This window comes from Apis cerana, linkage group LG11 (genome assembly GCF_029169275.1).
Source record: "Apis cerana isolate GH-2021 linkage group LG11, AcerK_1.0, whole genome shotgun sequence".
NCBI lineage: Eukaryota > Metazoa > Arthropoda > Insecta > Hymenoptera > Apidae > Apis > Apis cerana.
Window position 1 is genome coordinate 14,112,533 of NC_083862.1, and position 22,462 is coordinate 14,134,994.

Below are 22,462 nucleotides of genomic sequence, written 5' to 3' on the forward strand. Positions count from 1 at the left end.
TCCTCACGTTTATATTTATATTTTCTCCTGAAAAATAAGTTTTAACTCTTTTGTTTTCTTACATCTTTTCTTTTTTTTTTTTTTTTGTTACTTGTCTGATCGATCTGTTTTCCATCTATTCATCTCTCTATCCACTCTGTAACTCAAAGAGTCTCAACTTGTCCCATCGTTGTCATTCATTCCAATAATCGTAATTCAAATAACTCTTATACTATCAGACAAGCGATCAAATGTCCATTCTCATTCGCGATGATGAAAACTGTTGAAAATTTCCGTTTTCAGAGAAGGGCGATCGATCAATTTTCCAAAAACTTGTCCACAAGCAAACTCGATCGTTAATCCGTTCGCTGACTCGCCAGGAAATTATTAAGGAGTGGACCGTGTGCTCCCCTTTATCCTGTTTGCTGATCCTTTATTCATCAGCCAACTCGAGCACCAGGCCGGGGGAGGGGGCGAAGAAGAGAAGGGATCCTCTTTTTTTTTTAAATCACGATGCATATATATTCGTATGAAAAACGCGGAGACAATGGAATCGAGACACTTTTGGCCGCAAACGTTGTAACGAAGTGTGATCGGGGATAGAATTCGATTTTCACGCGTTTGTCGTTCCCAGTCGCGAATCCTTTCTGCAGAAGCTGTCGAAAATATTGTAACACCGGCGCTCGCTCGCTTTGCTACGCTTTTTCATTCCTCTTTCTCTCTCTCTCTCTCTCTCTCTCGCCCCTCCCCTCTTCTTTTTCATTGTTTGAAGAGAGAGTTATATATTCGCGGTTTGCCTTTCAAAATGTCTGACCGGAAATCAGTTACTTTTTTAAACGGAGCGCTCGCCAAACTGTCAAACTGATGGATTTCTCTCTCCCTCCCTCCTATTTTGATAAAAACATTCATGGATCACGGTATAACGGTGTATTTTTTCAATTTTTCGCGATTTTTTTTTCTTCGATTCACGCGTAAAAATCGGGTGTTATATGTGGATTGAAAGTACCGTCTAGTGAACCCTAAATACCCTAGGTATCCCTAGAATCAAAATCCTAACGAAATTCTGATTAAATTCAACGGCGATCGATATCGGAATCGATGTAAATTTATATTTAGTTATAGTAGATGGAAATATTTCCTGCACTTTTTTAATAATTGTGACAAAGTGAAGAATTCGTGTCACGGGTTATTAGTAAATTATTGTTTTTAACTCGAAATCGAAATGGAGATTAAAAAAAAACGAAAGATGGAAGCAGAAATTGTTTGACGTCGAAATAAAAGGCTCTGGCTTTCAATTGTTCGGCGAACGTTGATCTCGATCGTTGAAAAATTTATCGACGGTCGGTCGAACAGTTTGGGCTACGATGAAAATTTTTTCCGCGCGATTCAATTACACTCCTGTGTTCCAGGGATGTAAAATAGTCGGTTTAAAAGGCACGTACTTCCACACCAAGATCCCGGGGGAGACATCTTTGCGAGCTTTTCCTGTTTGTTGCTTACCTACGTGCTTGTATTATCGCGTACATAATTCCGTTTGAAACGTTTTATTTCAATTATGTGAAAATTGGCGCCACTGGAGTGGCGGAGCCGAGTTCATTTCGCAACTCGTTTGCGAATTCACAGAAAACAGGATTGGACGCTTTCTGTTGGAAATTAAAAAAAAAATAAAAATAATAATAAAGAATAGAATAGAAAGTGGAGATTATCGTAGATGAACTTTTTAATAAAATTTCGTTTCAAAATTTTCGTTCTGTGACAATTTTTTAAGATAAGAGAAAGAAAAGTGGAATCGATTAGTTTAGGGTAGTTTATTAATCGCGTTGCGCGAGGTTTATGTGCTTCCAACTAAGAAGCTGCATTCGTTCCAACTATAAGCGTCTTATTAGTTGGTAGAAGTTTATAACAAACCTCTTGTAATCTCATCAAACGCATCGCAAAACTTAATACCATCGATACTTTCGAAACATTGTTAACTTTTCGAACCTTTCAAGTACTTATAGTGATCCCTAAATGTATTGCGTGATCCCTAGAATCAGGATTCCATCAACAATTCCATCTAATTTAATCCAGCAATTCATGCACTTTGAATGATCCCTAGAGATCCTAAGTATCTCTAGAATCCTAGGAATTCTAAGTTAAATTTACACAAATTTTCTAGTTAAATGTTACACAAATATTTTTACAAATCCTTAAATATTATCCAAATCAAAATCCTAATAATTCTAACAATTAAATTTTAATAACTTCCTAAATATCCTAAATATTATCAGAATAAAAATCCTAACAATTAAATTTACTAATAAAGTATATTTTTGGTGACTCCTAGATATTTTCTAGATATCCCTAGAATCAAAATCCTAAAAATTTTAATTAAATTCACCGCCAATAGATCTAACCACACTCTCAAATGATATTTACTTATATTAATAACATAGTTAGAATATTTCATGCAAATATTTAAACTTAATATCATGTATTTTCTCGTGGAAAATGTTGGTCGTTCGTTAAACGCGGACAAGCTTCCCCGCTCTCATCGACAGACGAAATTTCGCGTCTCGACGTAATTGTTACGAGTATCAAACTGGCTGATGACAATAGCACGGAGAGACTCGAACGTCGTTTGAATCTGAATACCCCGCTGTCATAATGGCGGCCAAGTCTTCGAACTAGGTCTCCCTCCTCCAAGCTTCCCCGTAGCTTTCCTTTCCTGACAAACATAACACAGTGGAAAGTTTCGAATCGATGTTATGTTACAAGTTAGTCGGTGACAACAGTGAATTTATTCTTCTAATCCATCGTATCTCTTCAATTGGTATCTACGAACAGGATTCAAGTGACTTTTGACTCGTATCCGAAATTGTAAATATCATATATTGTATTATTTTATATCGAAAGTGATCTAAAAATATCTTATCTCGTGTCCGTTTAATTTCTAATGGCCCAAAAAAAGCAAATCGCTTAGACACGAGCACCTTTTTGCACAACGAACAAACTACCTTACCATCTGCTGTTACAGATTCAAAGCCTCGGTACAAAAAAGTACAGTATTACGTGCATTGACTCGATGCCATTGCTCGTTTTTGTCCCATCACGAGACACGCTTCTCTCGTTTACCAAGCAATCCTGCCCAATTCAAAATCACATACACCTTCCAAGAAAAAAATGACACGTTTTTTTCGAAACAGTTTAAACAAACACGAAGAAGAAAAAAAATTCCTGCTCACGGATTAAATACTTCTTTTTCGAAGGTAGAAGAGAACGCGAGTTGCAAACCGATTCATATCTCTCCTCTTTTTATTCGAAGGAAACGAACAAACGATGGGGAAGGCAGGGACGGACAAAGGAGAGGGGGAAGAAGGAGGAGGGGGGAAGAAGGAGGAGCAAGTTAGACGATATATTCGAGCGATCTAGAACGGTTTCACGAAGACGAAGAAGGGGACGAGAGAGAGAGAGAGAGAGAGAGAGAGGATTCGGATAGCTTTTCTCCCCGCGTACGTTCCCCACGAGGACTTTTTCCATCCTCTGGCCGGCTTTTGTCATCGTTTCCACGATAAAGAGGCGAGCCTTTGGAAGAGATACACAAGGACGGCATCGTGGCCCTTTTTGTCCCGTGGCCCGTGACGAGAACCGTACCTGACGCTTTTATCGCGTGCTATCCTTCTGCGGAAACCGTTAGAAAAAAAAAAAGAAAAAAAGAAAAAGAAAAGGAGAGGGGGATTGGCATAAATTCGCGCCGCGACTGACATTCGCTTCGAATTACTCGAAATCCCCTCGGGAGGGGGGGAGAGAGATAGATTCGCAGAAGGAATTGGAGGGAAACGTTCGTGAAATTCGTGTCGTCGAAGCGTGAAGCTATAAAAAAAAAAACTTGGTCGATTCGGAGTTGCAATTTACAATCCTCCTTATCTGACGAGAAATGGAAAGAATTTCGTATCGTAGTTCGAATTAATTCTTTTTATATGTATATAAATATAAATATTTTTCGAGTTGTATTGAAGTGTAAAGTTTGAAGAATTTTTTTATATTTCCGAGGAATCTGAGGTTTCGAAATATACTTGGCATTCTCTAATAGGTAGGAAAGTTTACGTTCATTATTGTGATGGCGCTTGATTTATTTTTTAATAGTTTCGAATACTCGGAACTAGATTCAACGAAGAGTAAGAACGAAAAAATTCATATAATATCGAAAAAGTTTTCTTTTCTTTCACGATATATTCAAGGCAAGCATTATATTTACCGCATCAAATTTTCAAAAAAATCATATAATTTCTTGTTTAATTACTCGAAATCTCTATCGACATGGATAGAACAGATAATTTTTTGAAATTTTCAAGTTTTCAAAAAAGTTAGACAACTTTTCGTATGTATTATCCATTTAATCATTCGGGATTCATTGACGCGAACGAAGCAGAAAATAAATTCCCCAAAAAAATTCTTTCACGATTCCTTGATCCATTGATAACACTCGTGAACAATCCTCCAAATAGTAATTGTTGGATGGCACGTATCGTGGTCAGCTCGGATATGGAAGGGTTATTTTCGAATATGAAAATTGGCACGATTCCAATATAACGTGAACGCATATATCGATTCATATATTGGGTTAACAGCCGGCCAACGATAAATCGAACGACTCGTTGTTACCCACAGTCGGTAATAAGTCATCGCGCAAAACGGTAATAAACGGTGTCACCTGGGTAGCCGATCTCGAAACCGACGAGCCAGCATTTCTCCGGTTATTAAGCGATATTTTCATCGAGAACCATCGTTTTCCACCCGTATAATATCACGTTTTTTGTAATCGTACTTTTCATCGATATATGGAAATAAGCTGTGCTTATTTGCATTTTTACTCAGTATCGCGCAACTCTTTTTTTTTAGGTTAAGTTTCGTGATGTAACGTAGTTTTGTACATTTTTGTTTGAGAATCGATCGTGCTTTTGCAAATGTAATGTGAAAAGTGAGCGTGAAAAATTTACAGTTTTGTGTATTTACATGTGTTAATTGTGTTATGCAATAAGTTCAATGGATTATCGAAACGTTATTTTTCCTCGAATGATCTCGTTCGAATCAAAAATCACAGGTTTGTACATTATTTATATTTATTGGAATCGATCATAAAAAAATTTCGTACCGTTCTCCGAATTTTTAATCTCTCTTTTCTCTTCGATCTATTCTTTCCTCTAAGAATTTCGATTTTTTCAAGAAATTTATAAATTCAATACCTTTCGCAATTGAATAAAAAACTCCATAGGAAATTCTTCAGAGACTCTCAGAGAAGATTTTTCGTACGAATTTTTGAAAGAAATAATAACCTCGAGCAAAGATTTCTTTTTTTCTTCTCCCTCTTTTTTATTATTCGTTTAGTTCTGCTCGCTTTAATACCCGACGTGGATTGAAACGGAGACGAAAATCGTAGAATTTCCGCGGACACAAGAGCACTTAGCGCGGCGTCGCCGATTCTCAGACACTCAGCCACGGGTTGATCAATATCCACGGAAAGAAATAGGTCGCTCTTATTTCCGGTCCCCGGTGATTCCATTTAAAGTTCAAACTGACAGCCTCCGCCGGCGGGAAGCCTTGATTTCAACCTTTATGCGCCCATAAACCAAGTTTCAAACGCTTTTTTCAAAACGCCTCCATCACGATATTCTTTTATTTATCCGATATTAGCGTCGTTTCACGGAATATCAATCTCGAAGGAGCACTCTTTTCCCTCGTTTTTCTTTCAACGAACACTATTACAACTTGCTTCTTGTCACTGCTAAACTTTTACAATTTACAACGATTATTAGAAATATAGAGGGGAAGAAGTGAAAATGTCGTTGATTAAATATTATTGAAATAAAGTATTCGCGATATTTTATAATAAAAATTTGTTAATTTGTGATTTGTTTAATGGAAAGTAAAGAAGATTTGAAATAGAAATGGTTATTAATGTATATTCAAACTATTTTTAATGAAAAATAATTATGAAGAATTTGAGATAAAAATGATTATAAGTTTCACGTTACCAAACTTGTTTTAATTCATAATCAAATTAATGAAGAATTCGAAATAAAAATTACAAAATTCAACATTCATGGAATCATGCAAGTATTCATATTACCAAAATTTATTAATTTATTTAATTTAGTTTAGAAAAAATAAAAAAGAATAATTTAAAATAAAAATGGCTATATATATATATATATATATATATATATATAAATATTGTTCGTTCAAATTACGAAATTTTCAATTCAATATTTTAGAATCGGACACAACGAATGAAATATCTATGATATAACAAACATTAATATGTAATAATTAAAGTAAAAAATATGTAATAAGAAAGATAAAAATTCGACATAAAAATGATCATTGATGTAAATATTAATTCAACGTTGGAATTGAATACACGTGAATGAATTGGTGTATTTCAACGACAAATCGTGTTCGTGTATCCAATAGTCCTTGTTCAAGAAAGACAGGCAGAGCCACATCGCGGCTGATCGTGGGACCAGAAGCAACATTCTTTCTACCAGATTCGCCATCTTTCACGATCGGAAAGACCCATTAGTCGATGGATCGCGCGATTAATTTCAACGACGTGGAAACGTTCTATCGCGACAGATTCACCAGACCGCCACCGTTTCTCGAACAATGCTGTAATTAAGATCCCTCCTCTCTGACTTCTCCGAGCAAAATCACACGCGTAATGGCGGGAGAAGCCGTTAAGGGATCGCATTATTACATTAATCACCGCCATTTCTCAATTAATCGCAATCCCAAGAATTTGGACTCTTCGATAAATTGTTCGACAAATATGAATAAGTATGAATAAATATTTAAAGAAATTACAAAGTGTTGTCATCATCGAAGAGATGATCTTCTCAAAGAGAAAATTTTATTTGCCGCATTCAGGTACGTATCCTTGGACTTTGAAATCATTCGAAATTTTTAACTTTGTATTCGTTAGATTCGTAGGTAAGAAAATATTTTACATCTCTTTAAAATTGGAACAATGTTGGTGCATGAAAGATGAATCATTGAGAAAATTGCAATTGGAATGAAGCTGTAATTAAAAAGTTAAATGATACAAGTTGTTGAAAAACTTTTGATCGAAACAATTGAAAGAAATTGTTAATAATCTAAAAATCTAAATTTTAAAAAATCGATCGAACATTTTCTACCGAAGAAAGAAATATATATAATAATTTCCTCGATAATTAAGATTTTCGTTCAAGTCGAATGAAATACGATCGTATCTCTTCTCGAATTTCTCATAATAATATCTTCTTCTTTGAAGAGGTAACAAGAGTATCGTTACGTCAAAACGACGGAGAGATACCATCTTTCATCCTCTCCTCTATCAATGAACGTCTCCTTTTCAAAGATCATTTTCAGAAAACGTCTTCCAACCTAACCTCAACCATCATGAATCCCCTTAATTTTACCTCTTCTCGCGTGATAAAACGCGAAACGAGTGGAGGTGAACACCTGGTGGCAATAAAGGAAAACCATTTCGCGGAGATTACGCGTGCGTGTGGCGAGAAAAAGGATGTTTCGACGAACGAGGGCGACGAATAGCTTCGAGTAATGGGAGGAGATCGTGTAAAAAAATAAAAAGCGTGGCCCGTGGGCGGTTTCGATATAAGGAAGATCTTCGTGAGAAACAGCATCCTCGCTTCCGGATACTTTCGAAACTTTCCACTTGCCATCTTTTCGAAACTTGTCTCGAAAAGAAGAAGAAGAAAAAGAAGAAGAAGAAGAAGAAGAGTATTTTCTTTTGCGACACAAAGTGCACGTATTTGTATGCCCTTCGAACTTTGTTTGACTCGATTTGAAAAGAGTTCGATGTTCGAAGAGGATAGATAGAGTTTTTGGTGATTTATAAGTTGAAAATAGGATAGAGAATGAACGATAAAAGTTCAGAGGATAGCGGTGATTGAAATAGCGATAAAAGATAAAAAAGATGAGCAATAAGGCTGGGTGAGTAGATAAAACAATTGAGTTTGCACATGGTGGGTCCGAGTTCGAATCCCAGAACATATTTTTCAAAGTTTTTTTCCGATATTTCTAATAATTCCATTCGAAAATATCTTGTTTATATATATAAAAAGATGTATAAAAAAATTTATTGAATAAGAGAAAAAAATTAAACAAAAAAGAAAATAAAAATTAAAAAAATATATTATATATAAATATTTAACGATTTGAATAAATCTCTTTTATAAGAAATGAATCTGATAAAAAAAAATTATGGATTTAAAAAAATAAATTCACAAAGAAAAAAAGATGCAATAAAAATAAATGAATTAAATAAAATTACTAAAATTAATAAAATTACTAAAAAAAGCATACAGGTATGGCACAAAATTCTCAAAGTTTCAATCTTTGAATAAGATGCAAAAAATTAATTATTAAAATGACTAAAAAAAAAGATGAATTCTTTAAACAAAATATTTTCAGTAAGTCCTTCTATATTATAGCAAAATCTTTCTTGTCGTGTCGTAAGTAAAAGAGAGAAAGAAATTTCTTTGTCGCTATGATAGAGACAAATCGTAAGATGGAAAAGAGGAAGAATGAAAAAGGAAAAAAAAAAGGAATAAAAATCTTTCTGTATTTGAAGCAGATACTTCTGAGGAACATATTCTCGAGAGGAGAAATTCTTTCTGAACGATACTGAGAAGAAGATTGATTTAGACAAGAAACACGACCACCCATCTTTTAATGCATTCTTCTACAATACGAAGACAATCTTTGATATCTTGATAAGAATATAAAGAAAATGTAAAATTAATTCCAAGAAAAATTCAATCTTTATTTGAATTTTCATTCTGACCATGCTACTCACTGCTTTGTATTAGTTGTGTAATGAGAGAATTTCTCGAGGTCGAGAACGAAAAAAACGGATTTGCTTAATCCGATTCACGATAAGGGGTTTCTGAAACCGCGGTTGCGACAAAAGGAATTCTACGATTTTGCGGAGATCGTTTAAACGTGTTGCTCGCATTAAAGCGGATAAACTGGTTCGTTGAGACGATATATTCGAATCAACAATGATACAAGAGATCTTTCTGTGGTTCCATTTTTCAGACAAATCTCTATTTAATCCAGAATTTTTAACATAAAAAAAAATATATTACGAATATATGTATATATATTACTCTTATTACAAAATTTACATCTAATTAGGTTAGGTTATGGTATCATTACGGCGATATATTCGAATTAACAATAACAAGAGTTCTTTCCAGATAATCCTATATATTTAATCCAGAAGTTTCATTATGAGCATACACATGACTCAATTAGGTTAGATTATAACGATATATTCGAATTAATAACGACACAAGATCTTTTTCTGCGATTCCACTTTTCAGATAAATCTACTTTCTTTCAACATGGAAAAGATTACATTACGAGCATGCGCATGACTCAAGGTTAGGTTAAGTTATATTGTCGAACATATGAGAATTTTCAACGTGGAAAAGATTTATATTACGAGCATGTATTCCCATTACAAAATTTCGTTCAAAATTAGATTTAAATTAACTTATTGTAATATTTGAATGAATGTTACCAATGAAAACGTAATTTCTTAATTATCGTTGGTAAAGAGACATGAAAAAAGAATCGAATCCTTCCACCTTCCCACAATTTCCATCGATCTTTCGAAAATTAGCGGAATCGCAATTACATCCTTATCATCGCAAACGGGTGTTCCATTCCTCGGCATGGTTTCCACGGATTCATCGAGTTCGATGCAAATAAGGGGCTGTCCGTGGCCCCGGAAGCGCGATAAAATAATTCGGTTGCACACTGGCGGCGCGTAATATCGGCGAACACGTTACGATTAGCTTAACCACGTGTGCTCTCGAGCATTCGTGAATTCGAAGACTCGTTATCGATCGTAGCCAACCAGCAAGGGGGCAGCGTCGATCGTTTTCGTGTCATCGACACACGGTCCTGGAAAATGCAGATGGACGCGACTGGCCTCGGCCGATAATCGGTATCGATCCACTTTTCGCTTCGATCGGTCCTCCTCTAATTCGATGGCGGTTCGAGCTTCGTTACGTTCGGTATCACGCCGATATTTGCTCGTAATTTCCAGGTATTTTTATTGGATGGGGAGGAATGAAACAAGGGGAGAACAATTGTCCACGATCGATTTTTCATTTGCTTGATGACGTTTCGATGACGTTTACATATTATTTCGATATATTGTGAAACGAATGGGTTTCAATTCATCCCGTCTCTATTTCCAATTTAAATATTTTAACGAACGAATGATACGAGATTATTATTAGATATTTCGGATAATTTAGAATATTTAGAACGAGATAGTTATTGTGATTATTGTGGTTATGATTGAATTTGTGAATAGAGAAAATTAAGTTTTCGATTACTATTATCAAATTTCTATTTTAAATTCCAATATTTTGAGATGCGATTCGACCATATTTATGAATCATGATACGAAGCGTTATCATTATCGGTCGAAATTGCAAATTGAATTTACTTGTTAACGGGAGAATCTATTCGTCCAATCTCTGTTTTAAATATTTCAATATTTCCGATTAGATATATTTTTGTCCAATTTCTTTTTTTTTTTTTAATTTCATTATTTTCAGATACGATAATGACGATTCGACGACGTTTACGCATGGTGCTATGCAATTTACACGTTAAATTGGAATCAGACGTAAAATTCGTAAATAGGAGATTCAGTTATTGGGCAGATACATTCACCCGATTTTAAATTTCAATATTTTTACACACGATTCAACCTCCACTTCGAATCAAATTATCATCCAGACACCTGTTTCTCACTGATAAACCCGACAAATCGACGCGATGGGAAGAGGGAGAGGGAGAGAGAGAAAGAGAGATTTATCCCCGGAGTTTAATCCAAACGATTTTTCACGAAAAAAAAATCGAACCGGAGAGAAGCTTATCCAACCCTTTCCAGCCCTTCATTCTCGTCACGTTCGACCGACGCTCTTTTCAAGATTTTCATTTCGACTTCGTTCCATTTTTATTTCATTTCGTAATTCGCCTCGAGATCGATCGAATATTCTCCGTCCACTCGTTATTTTCTTCTTCCCCTCCCGCTCCCCTCCCTTCAGGCCGCTTCATTATTCGTCCGAACGGCATCGGTTTCTCCCTTCCAAAATCCTATTGGGACGATCGTGTTACCTCGTTTCGTCGTCCCATTTCGTTATCCTCGAACCGCGTTTTCCAACTTTATCCACCATTGGTGGAACAATATTCGAGAGTGGAATAATAGTCGAGCAACGAACGTTTTGTGCCTTGTCTCGTCTTTCCGTGGTGGAAGGGGTATGGAGGAATATCGAGGAATTTTTTTCCTCCCCACTCTTTTTCCCCCCGTGTTATTCGTGAATATTTTTGCCGAGCGAATGTTTACCCTTCGAATATTTTAAATTATTCGAAGTTTTGTATCGAAGAGAAGGGAGGGAGGGGAGGGGGAGGGGGGAATATAATCACGGAGACAACGTTTTCTCGCACTTTTGCAATTTCTTAAAGTTCAGTAGGACGCAAAGTTATGGAGGAAAATCTTGAAGTGCATTAAAATTTTAGAATTCGCAAGAATGGGCCGAGGCATAATTTGCAGAACTTGTTAATCTGTTAAAAAGTTTCAACACGATAAATTTCTCGAGTTTTAATTCGAGACAAACGAACTCGTCGAGTTTCTTCCGATTTTAACAATAGAATCGTTATAATACCGTTTTATTTCTCGTTCAGGGGGAAGAAGAAACGAAGAATTCAAAAAATATCGTATGTGATATAATTTTTATATTTCATAAAATGATTTCACAATCGACTCGAATGTTTTTAAATTGTCTCAAACGCAAAAACAATAACAATAATAAATATAATAAAATTCTTTTATTTGATAAACTACATAATTTTTCATGATTAATTTAAAACAATTCTAAATATAATAAAATTATCTTATCCTCTTATAAAATATAATTTTCCAAATCATTCCTCTTTTTAGGTTATACAGGATCCGAACTAACTTCTTCAAACCGGTTCAAACGACTAATCTAATCGAAATGACTGGAAATTTCCCAATATCCCTCCATTATCGTCGAGCAAGTCGAACGGTTACATTAATGGCCGCGGCCTTGTCTTATCAGCCGGCCATTGTTCGCCGGCCAATTAAATCGAACGGAGGTTGGCTGTCTCGCGATTGTAACGCGCGGAATCGGCCCTTCGTCAAGGACTTCCGTTCAAACATCCTCGAGGAGTAAATCAACTCGTGAACGCGCGTGCGCGACTAGCTGGCAAGGGAATTAATTCGATTAGACGAGGCCTGATTTGACTGATTCCTCGGACTAATTTACCTCTCCTGCTCCTCTCCTCGTCCCATCTCAACGTCATCGAGATAGATCGTAGATGATGACGAGCGTCTGAGATGGGCTCGTTGAGACTAGATCCATCCAACAGGAAATTTGTTGCACGTCCTGTAATATTCACCACGATGGATATTTGCTAGAAGATTGGAAATGTGTCGGAGAAATATATTATCGATGGAAATTTTATATAGTTTCCTTTCTTAAGTAATCATTATTTTCGGATTTTGAGGATTTTAATTCTCGCGTCGATATATATTCATCTTCCTTTTTCTTTTGTTAGATATCTATTGAAGTTGATCAATGTTAATTAACATTCACACATTTGAAACAAATTCGTTTAAGCTTGTTCAAGTATATATGCGTAATTTATAATTTTTAAATGTAGCGTGAAGTTACGTTGAAATGAAGATGCTTGTGAAGCGATCGAAGCGCCACTAGCGATCGCTCGTATAAATAAAAGAGAACCTATCTTCTCGCAAATTTGTTACGTCTTATAATATTTAACACGTTTCGATGGAATATTTACAAGGTTAAAAGTGTGTTGGAGATGTAGTGTGATGTTAGTCAAATGTGTTTGTGCAAGTAGTTTCATAAGTAGTTTCGTAAGTACGTGAAAATTTGAAGGCGAATTTGTAGAGTTTGGTTCTTTACTTTATAGAGTATGATTCTTAATTATCCATATTTTAAATTCATTTTATTTTCTAAATTTAAGTAAGAAGATTACGTTTAGAATTAACGTGATTACAATAGTGTGGAAAAAACGAAAAAGATTTTTTCTTTTTGAAAATTTATTACACGTTCTGTAATATTCACTACGCTTGATATTTACGAGGTTGGAGACGTAATATATTGGTTAAACGTATAGATATGTATTATCGATGGAAACTTGAGTAAAGATTATGAGAATTTTATAGAGTTTGCAAGCTTCTTGGTAGTTAATTAGAAGATTAGATTAATCGTGAAACTTTTGGGTGATTATCTTCGCTCTATTTAGCACTTTGGAGATATTTTAATCCTTCTGTCACTATTCTAAATCTTATTATCGTACAATTGAGATTTAGATACATAGTTTATAATTTCCGAGTATAAGTAATTAAAATTACCAGTTAGAGAACGATCAAAATAGAGACTGCACAATCACATATATTATTCATCGCTTTATAAACAAATTGTTCTAATAATTTATTTTCTTTTGATCCACCATCTTTATACATTTCCATCGATTTGAAAGTTTCGAATCGAAAAATTTCAATCCTATCTTCCCTGATTGCAGGTGTGTGACAAATTTATCAGCAATCTGTACTAGGAATGGTGCGTAAATTTCACCAAATCCCCATCAATACTCCGTTGACACGCTGGCCGAAAGGGAGAATCAAGTATTTCCCTAGCAAACTTAATTAATTGAAGTGAATACGTAATTTGGAAATTAATTAACATCAGAGAGGAATCGTACGTAACTTCCACGATAAAAAGAGATTCCCCATGTTCACTGTTAGAAAGAAGTGTTATTTGTCAATATATTAGATACACTGCGTGACAGAGAAGGGTAATGAGGTTCGCTTCATAATTAAAAATAATTACATCGTATTATAGAATGGAATTTCTTTATTTTAAATGTTCAAAGGAAAACTTTTATAGTGTTTTTTTTTTTCAATAGAGTATTCATGCATCTTTTCTGCTAATCACACGCAATATTATTATTGCGTTGAGGTTAGGATAGAGATTAAAATATCCAAACGGAATTCTTTTGATTTAGAGGTTATAAATGCTGTAAAGTTTTATCATTCTATTTCACTTCATCTTTGTCATTGTCTCGGCTAATAACCACAATACGTGTGATGGCAAGAGAAGTGAAGTAAATAAATACTCTAGCTAGTAATTTTCTAACAAAGGCACTGCATATGACTGAGGGCATTATCATATTTGTATTTTGTTTATATGTTACAACTTTATTCGCGTACCAGAAAAATATTGCAAATAAATTTTTCAAAAATTTTCCAATCTTTGTATCGTAAATTAGTATTTTTCATTAAAATTCTTGTCTGAATTGCAGGAATTCGAAAAAGTGGAGGTTAGGCAGAGAGATGGGATACATGGATCGACAACCAGACCAATTTTTCAAATTTCATCCCCTCTTTCATCCTTTGGTAGCCTAATGGTATCTGCCGATCGATGTTAATTAATATTTGTACGTCTGAATCGGAGACAAACGAGCAAGCACCACGAGAATGAATTCAATTAATTCTCGGACGTTGTCCGATGTTAATTAATGAATCGGCCACGTGACGAATGGAAAATGCATTTAGAAGAAAGAAAAAATTTCGTGGAATAAGTGTGGATCAATGTTTTCGACGTATGTACAATTCGACGATGATAAATGAATAAATTGAGGATGAATATTTTAAGAATATTTAAAATAAAATATATTGTCTCTTGTTCTATATAGTTTTGAAACGAGAGAATTGAAAGGAAACAGAAAAGAAATCGTAGAAAATAGAGTAAGAGCTTATAATTTTATTTTACTATTAAAGAAGGCAAAATTAAATAATCGGTTCAAGATGTTGCAAAGATATTTTCATTATATTTTTCATATTTTTCGTATCGAGCATTAGTATAGATATCTCATATTTTGTATAATAATTTTTCTATATTTTATTGCAGCAATATTATCAAATTGAAGAATAACGAATGGAAGTTTCATTACTTTTATCGATAATCGAGAAAGAAGATTTCAATCATTCTACAATTCTTTTGAAATTCTTTTCAAATTCGTCTCAAATATCATATAAATTCCATCATCAAATAAATTTCCAAAGAAGAATCAAAAATATAATTCAACATGACACGATACGAAGTAAACGTAGAAGAGTTGATTTTCGACTTGGATGCTGCGAATAAATTTCCAATAATTTCAAAAAATAATCAAGAATAATAAAACGTAAGTGAGTTAACCTTCGGCTTGGAAGAAATGTAAAACAAATATTATTGCAAATAAGAATAACGGATTATAAATATGATCTTTCGGTTTGGAAGAAATCGAAGACGAAGATTGTCCATCGTCGCGCGATGCTTGCGATAATTGGAGAAAAGAAACGAGAATAAAGTGGAACGTAGATGAGTTGACTTTCGTGTTGGAAAAAAATCGATCGATCGGAAATTCCCGGAAGCGGAAACTCGTTCCACGCGCGAGCTCGCGGTACGGCTCGACAATTAACTCTCTGCCGGATTTTCCACCAATTTCCTGGCTGAATTAATCACCGCTGGCCGGTATCAACGCTCGAAATTTGGAGCGGCGCCGGTTAAACGCGATCCGGAGACGTAATTGCAACGAGCCGGATAGATTATGCGACTGTTCTGTACGCCGGCTACCTTTATTATACCATTCCCTTCGTCTCTTTACATCGATCTCCTCCACTTTCCAACCCAATTAACCAAAAATTTTCTTCGCCTTCCTTTTCTCGCCCTTTCCTTCCTTCTTATGAACTTTTCAGCAATTTTGAAAGGAAGTGGAAGGAAGAAATGAATAAACGCAATGAAGAGACTGAAGATTCGAAAAATCTTGTTGCTTCTCTTCTTGAAGAATTTTTGAAAAAGTTGGTAAAAGGTACGAAATATTCTTAATCTCAAAAGTTTCCAATCTCGTTATTAAACTTGGATTTTAATTTTTATAAACAGGAGGATCCATCGACTTTTATGAAATTTCATCAACGAGCCAATAAATGGATTCATCCCCATATCAAAAGAGCGATTCAATTGATCCAGTGTTTGGTGTAATTCACGTATATTTACCTTCGACTTCGCTCGACAAATCCACTTTTCTACAAATTTTAATTGTGTCGGGAGAGAAAAGGAAAATTCCAAACTAAAAACTTCTAAAGTTGGAAAAAGTTTGTTCGATCCTCGAGAGATTCGATTCCTCTCGTTGAGCGTAGCAGGTTTCCACGGGGGAAAAATCGGGAAATTACTGGAGAGTCCAGTGATTCTCGACCACCTTGGCTCGGATCTTTAATTCCACTCCTGTTAATAATGCAAGTGTCGTAGTCGAACTTGGAATTTCATTATCCGGCGAGAGTACTTTGTTTCGTTGCGTGAAAACGAGAGAAGGAGCGGAAGAGAAATAAAAGATTGGAATTTAATCAGAATTCTTCGATCATCGTGTGGAAAAATTGTGATTCTGATTCTGCACTATGTTCAAATCTTCTTTCGATTATCGATAAAGCGGAGAAATTGTTATTCGTCGATTTGGTTAGTATCATAGTTGGAAAATTGTTATGTAAATTTATTCCTATTAGATACGAAATACGTAATGTTTATATGTTATCGATTCTAGCGATAGAAACAAACACAAAAGGTATATTGATATGCAGAAATATTGTGAGGCTTATTTATCGAGTTAAGAGAAAGATATCTATGTTTTATCATATACATTTTCTATACCCTACTTTCCGAAAATGTTCAATATCCTATGTACTCTATTATGATGATCTCCAAAAAGCTTGTTATTTATTCAAAAGATTGCAAGATATTTACTAAAACGTAGAGAATAATTAATTACACGATCCAATAGAAAGAAAATTGAAGTAGTAATCATCGATATTAAAGACCATTCCACGAATGGTTCACTTTTCCATTCACCAATGGTATTTAATCATGGTAATTTAAATTGTTAATTGATTAACAATCGTCACACTTTCGATAAATCTATTGCGAACTCGTCCAATTGGAAATTTAAATTATTCATAAAATGCAAATGGCAACAAGTTTCTTCGAAGCTCCCTCTGTTGAGAACTTAAGCCGCACGAGATCCAACGTGCGAGCTTAAGCGATCTTAACTGGTCGCCATTGTGCTGTTACGAATCCAATATGGCGTCGGTATGTATATATAACCTTGGCGTATTCCATGGACCAGTGATGAACCAGGGTCCACTCCAGAACGGGAGTTACGACATCCGTAAACTATTCCTCGACTTGGTCATTATGGAGGGCTAGATTATTCCAAGTTCTAAGCCGAGTTGAGTTCTAAATTCACGATGGCGATATTCCTCGACCATAACCTGGCATGTTTAACTTGCGATAAGCCTGCATTATGCCGAAGCAAAGTTGCTCTAAGCGCCATTATGCTTGGAATTTAGATTACAGCTCGGCCAATTTAGGTTATGAACCAATTTACCAAAAATTACAGAGACGAAAATTGTAGAGAATTTTTGGATTTTTTTTCCGAGATTCGAGAGAGAATTAGATGCGATCTTGCGAAATACTTTCAATTTAAACGATTGAAATGAAAAATTTCAGAGATTGTTTTGTAATACGAAAATGCAGGGACAGAATTGCACTAACTTATTATGATTGGAATTTGAATTGTTGAATAATTGATTTAGAAAATGAATCTAATCAAATGTAATTTTTTTGCATCGTATTCGATTTAGTAAAAATTTCATGAACTATAGTTATTTCTTTTAGAATTTTTTTTACACTTTTTTTTCGATCGAAGATTCGAAATATTTCGAATTCGAATCTAATTCTAATATCGTGTCGAATTTATCAAAAACTTTAGAGATAATAATTGCTTTCATAGAAAAATTTTTTTCATCACTGCGATGCAAAAAAACACTTTGACTTTCGAAAATTTTTTTTCGTTATTACGATCGAAGATTCGAAAGATTTTAAACTTAACTCTATTCTTTTACATATTCTTTCGTCAAAATTCAAAAATTTCAAAAATAATTATCCCTGTACAAAAAATTTTTTCCACCATCAGAGATTCAATAAAATGACGCTTCCTTTCATTCGATTCCCCTATCTGTCATTTCAGAGAAAAAAACAATTCATTCGCTCGTAGAAACTTATTCATTATCCAACTTATTCCGCCTTCCTGTCGATTCTCACTAACTTTTCGTGGGACTCGAATTATCTATGTCTCTTCCGGTCACGGACCTTTCTTCCCTTTCATCGAGAGGACGTTAATAAAATTCCTGCAGTTTTCTCGCCGAACCAAGGGACAATTTACTCGGTTCTCGTGCTCCTGGCCTAATGGCTGTAATTAAAATCGAGGTTGTTTTAAGAGGCGGAGCCAGCTAGCCGGATTCCTTAGCCGGAACGCTCATAACCGGTGTAATATTTTGAACGGAGAAACGGCTGGGAACTGAGAAAAATTACCTCGTTACTCAGGTCTAGGTTATTCATCTTTAAGAGATGAGAGGAGGAAAGAATTAATTTACCTTCGGTGATGGATATTTTTTTAAAAGCGTTATTCAGATACGGTGGAATATTGTTTGTTAACCTTGGAAAGTATACAGATGCGAATAAGGAAATAGAAAATTCAATCTCGTTTTGGAAATTAAATTATATTTGATCAAGATTATTGACATTTGCAACGTAAAAGATGATATTTGATCGAATATTGTAAAAAATTTGTTTATTTCGTTACGATCGAACATATTCTTTTGTATCTCGTCAAATATTCTAAAAACTTCAGAGATGATAATTCAGAATATCCGATAGAAAAATTTTTTCTACTATTACGATCGAAGATTTGGAAAACTTTGACTTTCGAATTTTTTTTTTAAATCTTCTCGATCGAAATTTCGAAAGATTTCGAATTTGAATTTTTTTATATCTTATTAAATATCCAAAAAATTTTAGAGATAATAATTATTCCATAAAAAATTTTTTTACACATTGCTGATGAAAGATTCGAAAGATTTCTAACCTGGATAAAATCTTTTAGTAGAAGATTTCCCTGATGACACGCCTGATTCAACGATCAAAATCCATCTCTTCTCGCCCTATATATCCAAGGTGTCCAAGATGAGAAACTCGATCGATTGCGACGAAATTTCATCGCAAGAAAAGAAGAAACGAAGCGTGGACAGGTTATCAACCGGTTATCGCGTTTTCCACCAACGAATCGAATAAGAAAGGAAGGAAAATTGCTCCGTTTCGGGCTTCTGCTCGTTTTAAAATTCAATTCTTATTCTCGGTATCTTCGAGGTAAAGTAGAGACGACGCAGGTCTCGTTTTGTTGAGGACGGACCCGAATATGAGCGGAGTCCATTGTTGCAGATTATTATGGAGGTTGCGCGCGCCATCTGGTTACGGAATTTTAGTCAAGGCATGTCGTAAAGACAAGATTGTTTGAGTTGAAGCTCATCATCGTGCTCGTAGACGATGAAATTCAAGTAGTCACGGTGTGTCTAAACGTTTCAGCATGGAACCGTGATTACTTCCTCCAAGGATATTGTCAAGAGACTGGAACTCGTGAAGATGATGGAATTTTTCTTGTTCTTTCTAATAATCGAAGAAGAGGAGATGTTTGTACGTTTATAAGAGATTCTTAAATGTATAAATCGATGGAATTATATTGCATTCGGAGAATTTTGATAAAAATCTGAATTTATGAGAACGATTTTTTTTTTATATCTAAAAGATGAATGAGCGAAATAAATAATTGAGAAAATTGCGAATATTTCAATGGATTTTAACGAAAATGTTTGGATTCGAAGTAACTACAATTATTTATAATTATTATAATTTTTCATAAAAAATTATATAGTAATATTTTCAATATTAAATTATATGATGCTAACTTAAAAATTGAATTTTTTCGAGAAATTAGAGAAATAAAATTCATTAAATTACATATAAAACGAAACGTTAGTCAGAAACATAAAAAAAATAAAAAGAAAAACTTTTTAATTTTATCAGATTCGCAGTATCAAAGTAAGAAAAAGTATACAAAAATTATAAAAATACGTTCCAAGAAATAATAAATACAAATCCAAATCCAAAATAAAAAAAAGTCCAAACCTATTATAATCCAAAACAAAAGGAAAAACATAATATAACATTGTTCGAGATTAATTCCTCGAAACGGAAATCGGATTATAGTATTATAATATCACGCTTCTATGTCTTTTCCACGCCCGATACCGACCGAATCGAACAAACTTTTCAGTACAAATCGAGCATCGCGAGAGAACGGTTCGATCAGTGCTCCTTCATAGATTAAATTTCCAAGTTTGCCAGCTTCGAAAGGTGGGAGAGAAATTGGAGAATCTTCAGCTTCGACAGGATAGATGGCTTTTTTTAGAGAGGGCGAAGGGATGCATTATCCAGATGGTATTTTCGAGTAGATAGAAAAGGGAAGGAAATTTTTTTTGAACGAATCTCGAATAATGGGAAGGCGAATTATTACCGATGTAACGTATGTTTTGAGAGAATTATAATTGATTTTTTTTTTCTTTAGAGAGGAGAATATTTTTAGTGGAACAGTGAAAAATTTTTTTTTATTTGTTCGTGATCGAAGATTTTGAACTTAGACTTAATCTTTTGCGTTTCATTCAGTATTCTAAAAATTTTCTTATACCAAAAAGTTTATTCAAAGATTCGAAAAGTTTCAAGCTTTGAAATTTTTTTTTAAATCTTTTCGATCGAAGATTCGAAAGATTTCGAACTTGGACTTAATTTTTTGCGTTTCATTCAATATTATTCTAAAAATTTTAGAGATAATAATTATTCTCATAAGAAAATTTTTTTACATTATTGCTAACTAAAGATTCGAAAAGTTTTAAAATTTTTTTGAATCTTTTCGATCGAAATTTCAAATTTGGATTCAATCTTTTGTATTATATTTATCGAATATTTTAAAAATTTTAGAGATAATAATTATTCTCATAGAAAATTTTTTCATATCATTCAAAAATTCGAGAAATTTCGAGCTTCGAAATTGACGTTTTTTTTTGGAGGAGGAGAATAGGATATTTTTATTTGAAAAATGATATTGTGGAAATAATAATTTAATTTTAAAGTTATCTTTTCAGGATTTTCTGTTATCCCCTGAAAATTCAATTCGTTTAAGAATTATATTATATATCGAATGATTCGTAAAATTTGAAAGCTTTCAACAATCGAAAAGTAGCACCTCTTCGTCAAGTGAAAGGACTTGTTGCTCTTCAAATTGATTTTACAATTCCTCAAATTCTATTTCTTCGCGCCTCCTCGAAGCCAAACACTTTTTCTATGCTCGATACAAAATTTTGTCCCTTTAACAAGATATAAGGAGCGCAAATCCATTGCCAATAATTTAAGAAGAAGACGAAAAAGAGAAGAGAAAAATCGGTGAAAAGAGGACTCAAAGAAGTCTTCTCGAAAACCTCTAGATATATTGAATAAAATCGGTAAGGAAAGGAACAAAGAGATCCGAAAAATATCAGAATCTTGAAAAGAAAAATCGTCAAAAGTTCGAAAATGATTTCGAAAACCTCAATGAAGAACGAATAATTGACAGAGGGATATGAAAATCAGCGACAAAAAAAGAGATTTCTTAATTCAAGAAATCAAGAACAAAAAAGAAGAAAAATTCGAAAAAATTATCGACGATTCTTATAAGAAACAATCAACGAGAGAATGAAAATCGTCGATCGAAGAGATCCAATTCGACGAAAAATAAGAAAAATTCGAAAAAATTCTCGAGAATCCCCATAAGCGAGGATAAAGAAATAAACGAAGTTCGACAAATCCAATAAAAAAAAAAGAGAAAAAGAAAAAAAGAAAAATCCCCGAAAAATTCGAAAAACTTTTCGAGAATCTCTCGAAGCAAGATCAAGAATGAAAATCAGCAAAAAAAAAAAAGAGAAAGAAAAAGCAGAGAAAAGACGAGGTCTGCTGACGGAACAATTTGGTCGTTCCATCGAGGCGGAAGAGTGGGGATGGCGTGCAATCGATAGGTAACGCTCTCTCGCGAGTTCTCGATCATCCCGAGCACAGCCTCGGGCCGTTTTCACGTACGGGATACGATCGAGGTTTGCCGCGTTCCGGAAACGCCAGCCAGCCTTCCGAGCAATTAGAGGAATTTTGCTGACTGGCAAAGTTATTATACAGAGGCCCGCAGGGACAATGGCTGCCTCCACTTCCGGGTGGAGGATCGCTGCCAGATTTCGCGGTGTTGTTTACGCTGTTAATCTTGAAACTTGACCCGGATATATACGGGTGTACATCGTCGTTGCTATCGTACGTGTTCTCTCGATGGTTGAGTGGATAACTTTACGTGGGATGGAATCGTGTATATAACGGATATACAATAGTTTGAAGTATTTTATGTGATATATATATACATA

At 34.5% G+C, this 22,462-nt stretch overlaps 1 protein-coding gene and 1 long non-coding RNA gene across 18 annotated transcripts in view; one reads left to right on the forward strand and one right to left on the reverse strand.

Moving 5' to 3' along the window:
* Nucleotides 1–22,462, reverse strand: part of LOC107995824 (uncharacterized) — a 146,610-nt gene that overhangs the window by 50,274 nt on the left and 73,874 nt on the right. The gene's annotated exons all lie outside the window — the stretch shown is intronic.
* LOC107995828 (uncharacterized) lies at nucleotides 4,646–22,452 on the forward strand. 12 transcript variants are annotated; one of them, XR_009831685.1, is made up of 7 exons: nucleotides 12,800–13,006; nucleotides 13,621–13,796; nucleotides 14,401–14,700; nucleotides 14,794–14,845; nucleotides 15,009–15,951; nucleotides 16,023–19,337; nucleotides 19,410–22,452. It is a non-coding gene; the product is annotated as an uncharacterized LOC107995828 (long non-coding RNA). The 12 variants fall into 12 exon arrangements; XR_003697189.2 differs by lacking the exon at nucleotides 19,410–22,452 and having other exon boundaries at nucleotides 12,792–12,949; nucleotides 16,023–18,136; XR_003697188.2 differs by lacking the exon at nucleotides 19,410–22,452 and having other exon boundaries at nucleotides 12,803–12,953; nucleotides 13,621–13,901; nucleotides 16,023–18,136.